The sequence below is a fragment of the Elephantulus edwardii genome, unplaced genomic scaffold, assembly GCF_000299155.1.
Source record: "Elephantulus edwardii isolate Elephantulus edwardi_28Jun2011 unplaced genomic scaffold, EleEdw1.0 scaffold00083, whole genome shotgun sequence".
In the NCBI taxonomy this organism is placed as follows: domain Eukaryota; kingdom Metazoa; phylum Chordata; class Mammalia; order Macroscelidea; family Macroscelididae; genus Elephantulus; species Elephantulus edwardii.
Genome location: NW_006399833.1, coordinates 8,905,949 through 8,918,734, shown reverse-complemented (window position 1 = coordinate 8,918,734; position 12,786 = coordinate 8,905,949). Strand labels below are relative to the sequence as shown.

The 12,786-nt window shown below is 40.3% G+C and overlaps 1 pseudogene; it reads right to left on the bottom strand.

Moving 5' to 3' along the window:
* Window positions 1-5,623: 5,623 nt before the first annotated feature.
* Window positions 5,624-6,262, bottom strand: LOC102871223 (annotated as a pseudogene).
* Between the last annotated feature and the right edge of the window lie 6,524 nt (window positions 6,263-12,786).

The following is a 12,786-nucleotide window of genomic DNA, read 5'->3' as shown; positions in this document are numbered from 1 at the left end:
GAGATGATTCTGAAATTCAGGTGGTATGAAATCAAAGTCATATTTTGGCTCCTGTGGATTTGGTTTAATTTTCCTCAGCTTCAGCTTGAACTTGCACAGAAAAATTCAACCAACTTCCAACAGACTCAGTGGGTCTTAGTGGGGTTAACAGAACTCATCCACTCTCTACCACATTTCTCCTGCCAGATTGGTCCTGGAGCAGCTCAGCTGGTGGCTTCCAGCTATGGCTGGGTCGGCAGCACAGCTTTGTGTTCCTATAGCTCTGAATTGAATTGTTCCAATAAAAGTTCTGATTAAAAATCCTACTTTTCACATCATGCCATATTGGTTTGTCTCTGTGCATTTTAAAGGACTCATTAGTGTCTCTGGGGTGCCTCCAGGGGTGCGGGTGTGGTACATTGGTGGGGATGGGAGCATGGGGGTGGGGCAATGACTAGAGGAGGGGAATGTGGGCGGGGGGAGCGGTGCTGGGGCTCCACCAGTGGTGGGACACCACTGAGACAAGAGGTTCAGGGCTCAGATTCTGCCAGGAGCACGTGGTGGTCTGTTCACAGACGTTAAGCTGCCAAGTCATCCATCCTCAGCACATCAGACTGCCCCAAGCTTTTCTTTAAGGAAGTTTATGGCCCTTGGTTTTATTCCCACCTTGAGTTGGTTTTTGTGTATGGAGTGAGTTGTTGACCTTGCTTGAGTCTTCTGCAGATATTTTTCCAGTTTTGCCAACACTATTTGTTAAAAAGGCAATCATTTCCCCACTTAACTGATTTCATCTCCTTGTCAAAAGTCAGTTGACCATAGGTAGATGGGCTGATTTCTGGATTCTCAATTCTATCCCATTGATCTGTGTGTCTGTACCCGTACCACACTGTCTTGACCACCACAACAGTGTAGTAAGATGTGAAATCAGGGAGTTAGATACCTCCTACCTTGTTTCTATTTTTAAGGAGTGCTTTGCTTATTTGGGGCTGCTTTCCATTCCAAATGAAACTGGAGAGTGCCTTTTTCCATCTCGTTGCCTTTGGTAGTATTGCCATTTTTACAATGTTGAGTCTTCCTTTCCATGAGCAAGGGATATTCTTACACTTCTCCATGTCTCTTTTTGTTTCTTGTATTAATTTTTCATCATTTTCTTTGACTAGATCCTTTGTGCTTCTGGTTAGATTTACTCCCAAGTATTTAATCTTGTGATTAGCTTTTGTGAAGGGTATTGTTTTTCTTAGCTCCAGCTCTGGAAATAAGGAAGAAGGAATAGCAGTTAGAAAATATGGGCTTGATAATAGAAATGAGGCTGGAAATAGAATTATTGCATCCTGGTGGGGGAAATAGTAAACAAAATAAGGAGGGAAGTTAGTTGGAAATGTGTGCTAGGAAGAAGAATAAAATAGAGAAAAATAACAAGGAATGTCTGCAAGAGAGTTGAAATTTTTAATGGAGTGGTCAATGTAGATTTCATTGAGAAAATTATGTTTGACACAACTCAAGTAAAAATCTAGACTCATATATGTGACATTCACTTATTATTTTTAGGTGCACCTAATTGAGTACAACTCATAACAACCCTATAAACAATAGATCTGATATAATATTTGTTCTTATGCACCTTAGTTACTTCACTTCAGCTTAATTCTCTCTACCTTCTCCCATGTTATATAGTATTTTTCAAGGTCACTGTTCCTGCATTCTGCATAGTGTTCCATTGTGTGAATGTACCACAGTTTTTCAATCCAGTCATTTGTTGATGGACATTTGGGCTGTTTCCATGTTCTTGCTATTGTGAATCATGATGCTACTAACACTGGTATATAAATCTCCATTTGTGTCTCAATTCTATTTTCCTTGGGGTATATTGAGGGAGAGGAGGGGAAAATTAGGAGGTCATAGAGTTTGGTGGGTGGAGGGAGGGCACAAAAACAAAAGAGGAATGTAAATGAAAGAAACAAAATAATAATTTAAAAAACCCTTAATGACAAAAAGAAAAATAATAAAATCCAGGAATAAAAGGCAAGTTCTAATTTAAGCTTGGAGAAGACAAGATGTTGGAGAGAAGATAAGGGGATCAAAATGATGATTAAAATTAGAACAAATAAAAACTGGGGAAAAAATAGGTCTGAACCCTGTCCTATCCTGTGCCATCCTCATGCTTCCTGACACACGAGAGCCCATTGCAGTAGTCACTGTGCCAATCCACTTAGTGCTCTCCTTCACTGTCTCTCTACCTTTCCAAGCATAATGTATTAAGGAATAACCCCTTCTAGCAACATGCCCAAAGTATATGAGATGAAGCTTCACCATCCTTGCTTCCAAGGAGCAATCTGGCTTCATCTTCTCCAAGACACATCTGTTTATTTGTTTCGTAGTCTAAGGGATATTTTTTTTCTTCTGTCATTTTTGTTTATTGTCCAGTTCTCAGATGCATAGCAAATTATTGAAAAGACCACGGTCTGAATCAGGCACAACTTAGTCCTCAAAATAACAACCTTGCTCCTCAATATTTTGGAGAGGTCTCTGACTGCAGATTTTCCCAGTGCAGTAAGTCTCCTCATCACCAACAGCCTTGAACACCAGCAGCTAAAGCCGAAGAGGAAGAAATTGAAGATTTTTTTTCAACTTTCTGATGACAGAGTAATAAGTTTAATAAGAGGAAATGACAGGCTAAATGAGCAGTGGTTTGTTCAGAGATTGAATTCTCACTTTCCATGAGAAGAGAATTGAGTTCTATTCCCAGTCAACCACCGTTCACAGCCACTATTCATCTGTCATCAGAGGTTTATATGTTTCTATGACATTGAATATGTTTTACCAGAACTTCCAGACCAAGATGAGTTTGATCCACAACCAATAATAAACATGGCATAGAACGAGAAGGACTTTCACTCAGTTGTTTGTGGGGTCGCCATGCATTCACAAAAGGAGGACAGTACCGTCTCAGTTTGACAGGAAAGAGATCAACATGAGCCTTAGTGTTAGACTAAACTGTTTCCTTCTCAACTCTGCTACTTATTTGCTTTGTGACTTGGAAACAAATCTAACTTTGCTGAGATTCATTCTTTTCTGGAAAATGGGGATAATGATAGTCATCATTTCAGAGGGCTGTTATAAGGAGTAAATGGGACAATGTATGTACGTGAGGCATTTCACACAGAGGCTGTGTCATTTTTGCTGCTGAACTTTGATATGGTTCGTGGTCACTCAATCTCTACCAGGAAAGTTAATTCAGACATCGTCTCAGTGTTGAAAGCATATTTTAAAAGTTTTTTGGTATGGTCAATTGTATGGCACTACAAAAAAATTGTAGGATAACAAAAATAGTTGGTGGGAATAGTAACACTTCTACAATGGAAAATAGTTACTTAGCTTTTCACAAATATGCACAGAAATTTTCTTTAGGGGAAAGAACAAGCTAACGTAAAAAAAAAAAAAGAAGAAGAAGTCAGAGCTATTTTAACAAATGCCAGAAATATTCTCAATCATTCAGAATTGCATTGCCTACATAACTTTAATGAATATTTTTCTATTTTGATGACAATTCTTTGTGAGTGGAAAATGCGTCAAAAATGTGTGTTTTAAGCTAGGGAAAATGATTCTTAATTTAACTTCAAAGTATGTAAACATACTTGTCTTGAAGCTCAATAAAAACCAATTTGTTTCAGAGCTGACACCTAATATTCTACACTACAGTCTAAAGTCTAGTTTTTTAGGCAAATTATAAATCCATTAAGATAGAAATAAGCTGAAATTGACACACACTCTTCACCCTACACTGAACATAGTCCAAAATTAATGCTATTTGAGTACTAAGTACAAAACTGTATGCATATTTGTAGTGCCACGCAATGTTTTTCAAGAGAGCTTTTTTCATTTTTTAATTTTTTTTATTAATTTCAACGAACAGCTACAGAGATTTTGGAATTCCATTCATTCATTGTTGCACTTTTCTCCCCACCCAGGCCACCCCCACCCCCAGTTCGCTCCTTTCCCTTAAAAGCAAAACCCCTTTATTGGTACACAATCCCCTCCCCCGCACACCCCCACCCCCACCCCCGCCCCGAGTATACCAGTAGGGGAAATAAAGAAAGGAACCTGGGTACTACCTTAGCCCTGGCCAACCAAATTCTTGGCGTCTTTTAACCGTGTGTGTGTGTGTGTGTGTGTGTGTGTGTGTGTGTGTGTGTGTATGATGTATCTCTCTGTGTGTATGTATACTGAAAGCTCAGTTTACATTGTAATCACTGCACTCTACTTCAACAGAAGTCTTGTCCTTCAAAGAACACAAAATTTCCTTCACACAAGTCTTCTGTCCTTCTGAGATACTTGTGATACCGTGTCTTCCAGAAAAATCTAGATTTTTCTTGGCATGCTTCAGACAGAAGCATCAGCAAAGAAATAGTTGAAGGGAAATAATATTTTCTAAGAGTATACTCTGTGTTTTTGTGGTTTTCATACTTTGTTATTTCTCCTGTCTACACGATGATATTTCTCTAACCGTATCATTTCCCCTCCTCTCCTCACTCTTAGAGTCTACACTTTTCTTCAGGAAATTCTTCTTCAGGAAACTCTTCTTTTTAATTAAGGTCCTCACCCAGGTACATAACTCTCAACTCTGGCTCTAGCAGTAATCTCTCCCTGGAACTCCACTTCCATTTCATCATGAGCTTCACATCACCCATGTTAATGGTCCTCTGTCACTTCAAAATACAGCCTATTCTAATATGAACTCATTACCTTTCCCCCAAAGCATCTCCCGTATCTGCTGCCGCCTGAGTCATCCCAGCTTAAAATGTCACATCTAAGTCCTTTTTGAGTTTTCACTTTCCCCTTCATTTTCTTGTGCCATAACTCATTCACTCAGTCATTGCTGTAGAGTCAAAACTGACTCATAGCTTATCCTCCAGTGGGATTTTTTAGACTATAAACTTTCTACAGAGTATGCCACCAGAGCTCTCCAGATCACATGCCTACCTTGCTCCCATAGAGCTGTTGGTGGATTCAAACCATCAGAGAGGCACAGCCTTTGGATTAGCATTGCAACTCCTGCCATCAGAGCATTCTCTCTCTCTCTCTCTCTCTCATACACATCCCCTTAAAGTCAGAACTGACTCATAGCTAACCATCCAGCAGGTTTCCAAGGCTGTAAATCTCATGAGAGATGACTAAATATTTCTTCCCTACAGCAACTAGTGGATTATAACTGACAAGAGATGTGCCACCTTTGGGTTAATAGCACAGCTCCCTATGGACTCTACCACCAGAGAGCAGCTCCCTTCTTATGACAAAGTCAATCATATTCAAGTTCTTCAGTTTTAGCTTTTACTAAAGAACATGTAACATATGACTTAGAGTATTCCCATACACACAAAAGGTAACTTCCCACTTAAGGACACTCATTCTCTTAACTTCCTTTGGCTTCATATTTTGACATTGATGATGCCTCATTGTTTGTTTTGGTTTGGTTTGTTGGTTTTGTGTGTGTGTGTATGTGCATGGCCTTTTCTTCCACTTTATTTTATATTCCCACCACAATAATGACTCCTTTATTTTAAACTAAAAACCATAGAGGATTCCTAAAATCATGGCAGCAAAGGAATAGGAGTGTAAAAGATTGAGAGACAAGTAGGGTGGAGAATCAGCGAATTGTGTTAACTGGGCTCTTGACGTTTCTGACATCTTGAAGCTGCAGCCATCGGGTGGATCATGAAACCACAGAGCCTGGGCACAAACTGGTTGGAAGGTCTTGTGGTGTAGTACTCAGGGTGAACCATGAAGAGCATGTGGGGGAAGCCAGTGCCAAAGTAGGCAAAGTCTCTGTGGTGATACCTCAATGACATGGGCGTGTACACCTCCATGCACTTGAGGGAGTAGCATTTCACCATGGCCTCACCAGAGATGTCAAATAAGCCAATGGGAAGCATTGGCTGGTTCTCACAGTACACACAGGCACAATAGCCAAAGTCTCCCTGCTGGTACTTTTCCAACTTCTGGGCAATACCACAGTTGGTGAGGCTATAGCAAGCATGGATTAATCCATACAGCATCTCAGCTGCCTGCTCAATTAGGTCACTCTGGTTGGGGTTGTCTTCCAGCTCTTCTCTGGTTCCAGGTCTAAAATCATGTCTAGAGCTTGTCGATAAGTGGACACCTGCTTATTGAGGCCTGTGAGGTTGAACTTGTCCTGGTTGTAGTCTTCATCCACTTCACAGAAGAACTCATTGCCACGGAGCCCACAGAACTAGGAAATACAGGACACCTCCTCTGAACTGCTCATCTTCACATCTGCTGGATGGGGCTGGGACTGGGCTGGGAAAGGAGTTGCTGCTTTCAAGAAGCAGGTAGGGAATATGCACGTGCTGAGGGGCAAGCGCCATGGAGGACGCCAGGAAATAAAGTCATACCTCATTTTTATGATATTGTTGATGTTAGTGCATTTTCTTTTCCCAGTGTCAACTGTGGAGTCTAGGGTCTCACAACCTTAAGATGATGTGTTCACTTTGGAGATACTGTCGTGGCTTTTCTAAGTGCAATATGTTGCCTTATCACTGTCTCTGAATGTGTTATTTATATAAGAAAATTGTACATATGATTTAACAATGGAAAAATGTAAAACACCCAATAGAGTTTGCAAGTACAACAACATAAATCAAAGGATATTAAACCATACAACAAAGGAAAACAGAAAGTACAAAGTATAACAAGTTTAATAAAACGTTTACTTTGATGCCATGTTTGCATGTCATTTCCAGCTATTTTTTAAAAAAACAGCTAATTATTATTTGCAATTCTTGGTTGATCTTTACTTTCTAAAGTAAAAACGTCCTTCCTGATATTGGTGGGAGACTTAGGTCTGTATTTAGACCTATTAAAGGAATGATTCTGCAATCTGCACCGTCTAAACTCATTTTTGTACTACGACTTGCTAAAAAAGGTAGAATCATTTTCTAGAGCAGGTTTGCACACATCATCTTTATAACCTCCTAAATATCTTTTTACTTTTTATTGTGGTTTAAGTGAAAGTTTACAAAGCATATTAGCTTTAAATTCAATCATTCATACACATTTGGGTTTGTAACATTAATTACAATACACATAATATAATCACACTTTCCCCACTTCCTCCCTGTAATTTTCATTTCCATTAAAGCTTTTATACTTTCACTTGCTACATTCTGGGCTTTACCCATGGGTAAACACTGCTCTTTCGATCTTATGTAGTCAATTACTCTGAGGAGAAGTGGTGGTATTGGTCTGAGGATCTTATGTTATTGGTCACCAAAGACTTGTCTATTACTTGGATGAAAGTTGAGCCAAAAGCGGGAGTTTTTTCACCAAGTACAAAGTGTGACTAAGAGCCACAGTCTTGCAGGTACCAAAAATTTCTATAAAACCTATAAGTTTGGAATTTTCCCCCTTTTCTAGGTTTTTCTATTTGGGTGCATATTTTTCCACACTACCAAAACCTTCTGTGATCCCTTTGAAAGTTTGAGAAATTGTGGTACATTCACAAAATGGAATACTATGCAGAACTCAGGAACAATGATTTTGAAAAATAATATATAACATGAGATAGGCTACAGAACATTACGCTGAGTGAATGAAATAAGAGGCATAAGAATGAATATAGTATTAGAGTACTATTGTAAAAACCAGTAAGATGTGTTAAGGGAAGGGAACAGGGAACTGATAATGGGGAGAGGGGGAAATCACAGGGTCACAGAATTTGATGGGTGGAATTGTTGCTGTTGTTGTTAGGTGCTATCTAATGGAGCATGACTCATAGTGACCCTGTGAACAAAAAATCTGAGCCCTGTTCTATACTGTGCCATCCTCATACTTCCTGACACACAAAAGCCCATTGCAGCAGTCACTGTATCAATTCAGCTGGTTGAGGGTCTTCCTGTTCTTCACTGACCCTCCACCCTTCTTAATATCATGCCCTTCTACAAGGAATAGCACCTCTTGACAACACGTTCAAAGAATGTGAGCTGAAGCCTCATCATTCTTGCCTCCAAAGGGCACTCTGGCTCCATCCTCTCTAAAATAGAGCTGTTTTTTCTCCTGGTCGTCCATGAGATAGATGTTCAGTGCTCTTCTCCAACATCACAACTCAAAAGCATCAATTCTTTTTCTGTCATCCTTATTTATTGTCCAGCTCTCAGATGCATAGCTAGTAATCAGAAAGACTATGGCCTGAATCAGAAGCACATTAGTCTTCAAACTGACAACACCACTTCTCAATAATTTGGAGAGATCCCTAACTGCAGATTTTCCCAGTGCAGTGTCTCCTTATTTTTTGACTGCTGGTACCACGGGTGTTAATTGTGGATCCAAGCAAGATGAAGCTGTTGGCAGTTTCAATCTCCTTTCCATCCATCATGACACTGCCTTTTGGTCCAGTGGTAAAAATCTCTGTCTTCTTGTCATTGAGATGTAATCCATACCGAAGGCTGCCTTTCTTGATCTTCTGCAACAAGTGCTTCAAGCCCTTATCACTTTCAGTGAGAAAGGTTGTGTCATCTGCAAAACACAGGTTATTGATGAATTTTCCTTCAACCCTGATGACATACCCCTCCTCACAGAGTCCAGCTTCTCAGATAACTTGTTCAGCATACAGATTGACAGTTTGAATAGGTATGGAGAGAGAATACAATGCTGGCACACTCCCTTCCCAATTCCAAACCATGTAGTGCTCCCCTGCTCCGTTCGCACAACAGCCTCTTGGTCCAGGTATAGGTTTTACATGAACATAATCAAGTGCTCTTGTATTCCCATTCTTCTCAATGTCAGCCACAACTGGTCTTGAGCCACACAGTCAAATGCCTTTGCAATAAAGCACAAATAGGCATTACTCTGGTATTCCTTACCTTCAGCCAGGATCCATCTGATACCAGCAACGATATCACTGGTGCCATAGACTTTTCTAAATCCTCCTTGAGCATGGAAATTTCTTATCTATGTACTGTTCCAGCCATTTCTTAATGATTTTAGCAGTATTTTGCTTGCATTTGATATCAGTGATACTGTTTTATAATTTCCACATTCAGTTGGGTCATATTTCTTGGGAATGGGAACAAATATGGACCTCTTCCAATCCATCAGCCAGAGAGCAGTCCTCTAAATTTCCTAGCATAAACTAGTGAGTGGAGATTAAAAAAAAACCAACAAAATAATGTGCATTAATGAAACACAACGTAAACAAATTATTGTATGCAAACCAATTAAAAAAATTTTTGTAAAAAAAAAAAACAAAAACAAAAAACGTGGTTAGTATTAGTACCCCAGGAACTGTTTAGTTATTCTGTTCTTAGGGTTGTGGAAGTTGAGTTTTCCATTGTTCGTCAAACCTTTGGACTGTTTCAGTAGCTCTTTGCTTTTCTTCTCTCTTCTTTGTTTCAGACCAGGAAAGACTAAAAGCTGCACCTAAAGTCGCTGTTGGCAAACTTTTAAGACCTCGGTTACTACTTATCAAAATAAGATATATTTGTCTTTGGATTACTTTATGATAATTGACCTGATGTCCCTCAAGACTATGACCCCAAGTCCCCAGAACCAGGAGCTCATTTCCTCAAGGTGTTTGGATATGATCAACAAGTTTACACTGTCTCACCCAACCTCAGGAGAAGACACAGGTACACCAAGAGTAACAACCACTGAGACTCGGAGAGGGAAGGTTCCCAGCATCATTCCCAGGAAGCTCCAAGCTCCCCTCATAGATTGGATCAGGTAAGGTGGAAGTGGACCTTCCCACTTAGACTCTCCAAAGAAGACACAAGTATACCATGCACAGAGACCACCTACCCTTGGAGAGAGAAGGATCCCAGGCAGCATTCTTGAGACGTTCCCAGTTAAATTTAGAGGCTTTCTTTGCTCAGAGAGGAGAGAGTACATGCATGTGTGGTTGTGTGTGTGTGTGTGTGTGCACACACACACTCATCAACTTCACATAATGTCAAGGAAGCAGTTGTTGTTGTTGTTGTTATGTACAGTCGAGTCGCTTGCGACTCATAGCGACCCTATGTACAACAGCCCTAAAATCTGCTCTGTCCTGTGCCAATCGCACCGTCTCTGATACACCCATCCCGATTACCCCAGTCACTGAATCAATCCACCTCAGAGAGGGCCTTCCCCTCCCACACTGTCCCTCCACCCTACCAAGCATGATGTCCCTCTCTAAGGACTCATCCCTCCTTACAAAATGTCCAAAGTATGTTAAACGGAGCCTCAGAATTCTTGCCTCCAAGGAGCTTCCCAGCTTAACCTAATGAATCTGTTTGTTTTCCTAGCAGTCCATGGTATCCTCAATACTATTCTCCAGCACCACAGCTCCAAGGCATCAATTCTTCTTCTATCCTCCTTAGTCATTGTCCAACTCTGTGATGCATAACAAGTCATCGCAAAGACCATGGCCTGTATCAGACGCACCTTAGTCTCCAGAGTGACACCATTGCTCTTCAGGACTTTAGAGAGGTCCCTAACAGCGGACTTTTCCATGGGCAGTGTGAAACATTAAAAAACAAAACAAGTCTACTCCTTAAAAAGTCCATCAGAACAAGGACTCAATGAATACCTCAGAGAAAGGAAAGCAGAAGAAATATGCCAATGTGAAGTTCCAAGAAATGGTACTGAAGAAGTTAGAGATTTTGAAACAAAGAGTTGAAGCCATAAGTAAAGAGCAACAAGAAAGGAAAAATCATCACAAGATGAAGAGGAGGCAAACAACACAATACTAGAAACAACAGAAAAGTACAGAAATACAATTTAGAATATCAAGACTGAAATGACCAAAAACTCACAATATTATGAGAACACAAAAAGGCAGAACAGAAGAGATGGAACAAAGAATTTGTAAGATAAAAGACAAGAACTTCAGTGAGAACTTACAAGAAGAAAACCAGTGAGAATACAAAAGAAAACATTAGAATTATGTGGGTTGACATAAAATGAAACAACAAATGTTGTTGATATGTGCCGTTAAGTAATTGGGACTTATAGCAATCCTATGTACAACAGCTCTGAGCCCTGCTCTATCTTGAACCAACCTTATTGTCTCTGACACACCTAACCCCATTACCCCAGTTACTGAGGTAATCCATCTTATCGATGATCTTCTTCTCTTGCACTATCCCTCCACCCTTCCAAGCATTATGCCCCTCTTCAAGGACTGGTTGGTCCCTCATAAAAATATACTCAAAATATGTCCAATGGAGCTTCAGAATCCTTGCCTCCAAAGAGCAGCCTGGTTCCACTCTCTCTAGGATGAACTTGTTTGTTCTCCTAACAGTCCATGGTATATTCAGTACTCTTCTCTAACACCACAACTCAAAGGCATCAATTCTCCACCTATCATCCTTCGTCATTACCCAGATTTCTGATGGATAGAAAGCAACTGCAAAGATTATGGCCTAGATCAGGTACACCTTCATCTCCAGACTGGCATCCATTCTCTTTAATACTTTGAAAAGGTCCCTGACAGTAGATTTTCCCAAGGTAATTGGTCTTTAATTTCCTGGCTGCTGGTACCAAGAGTGTTGATTGTGGAAACAAGCAAGCCAAAGTTATTAACAATATCAATTTCTTCTCCCTCTATTATGAAGCTGCCAGTTGACTCAGTGATGACTTTGTTTTCTTGATTATGAGGTTCAATTATATTGAAGACTATAGTTATTGACCTTCTGCAGCAAACACCTTACATCCTCTTCAGCAAGGTTGTGTCATCAGTATAACACAGGTTGTTGAGTAGTTTTCCTCCAATCCTGATGCCACGTTCCTCCTCATCGAATCGAGCCTCCCAAATGATCTGTTTTGCATATAAATTGAAAAGAAAATATATGGAGACTGGATGAATCCCTGATGCGTATCTTTCCTGATCCTGAGCCGTGCAGTGTAATTATCAACAATATTATCATACTCAAGACTCTTATGAAGATCATACAGAAACAACTGGGACAGTACAGCAGTAGAAAACTGCCAGATGTGCAGGCTGAGTATAGAAGAGGCCATGGCACTAGGGACATCATAGTCAAAATTAGAGGGATCTTGGCTGAAAGCAGAGAGTACCAGAGGAACTGACTATGCAAAGGCATTTGACTATGTGAAACACAACAAAGTGTGGCTAACTCTGAAAAGAATGGGGATCCGAGAACACTTGATTGTGCTAATGCAAAACCTATTATTGGGTCAGGAGGCATTTATCAGAACAGAGCAAGGAAACACTGCATGGTTCAAATTAAGGAAAAGTGTATGCTAGGGATGCATCCTAATTTTTCAATCTATATGCAGAACAGATCATCCAGGAGGATGGGATGTATGAGGAAGAATGTGGCTTCAGGATTGGAGGAAGACTCTTCAACAGCCTACATTATGCATATGACACAACCTTGCTTGGCAAAACTAAGTAGGACCTGAGGTATTTGTTGCATAAGCTCAAGGACTGTAACCTCCAATACAGATTGAAATTCAACATCAAGAAGACAAAGATTCTCACCACGGGCCGATTGGGAGCATCATGATAGATGGTGAAGAGATTAAGTTTACTAACAGCTTCAACTTGCTCGCCTCTACAATCAACACTCTCGGCACCCGCAGCCAGGAAATTAAAAGATGAATGGCACTGGGGAAAATCTGCTGTCAGGAACCTCGTCAGAGTACTGAAGAGCAATGATACTAGTCTAGAAACTAAGGTGCACCTGATCGAGGCCATGGTCTTTGCAATTACTTGCTATGTATCAGAGAGCTAGACAATGACTAAGGATAACAGAAGAAGAATTGATGCCTTTGAGTTGTGGTGCTGGAGAA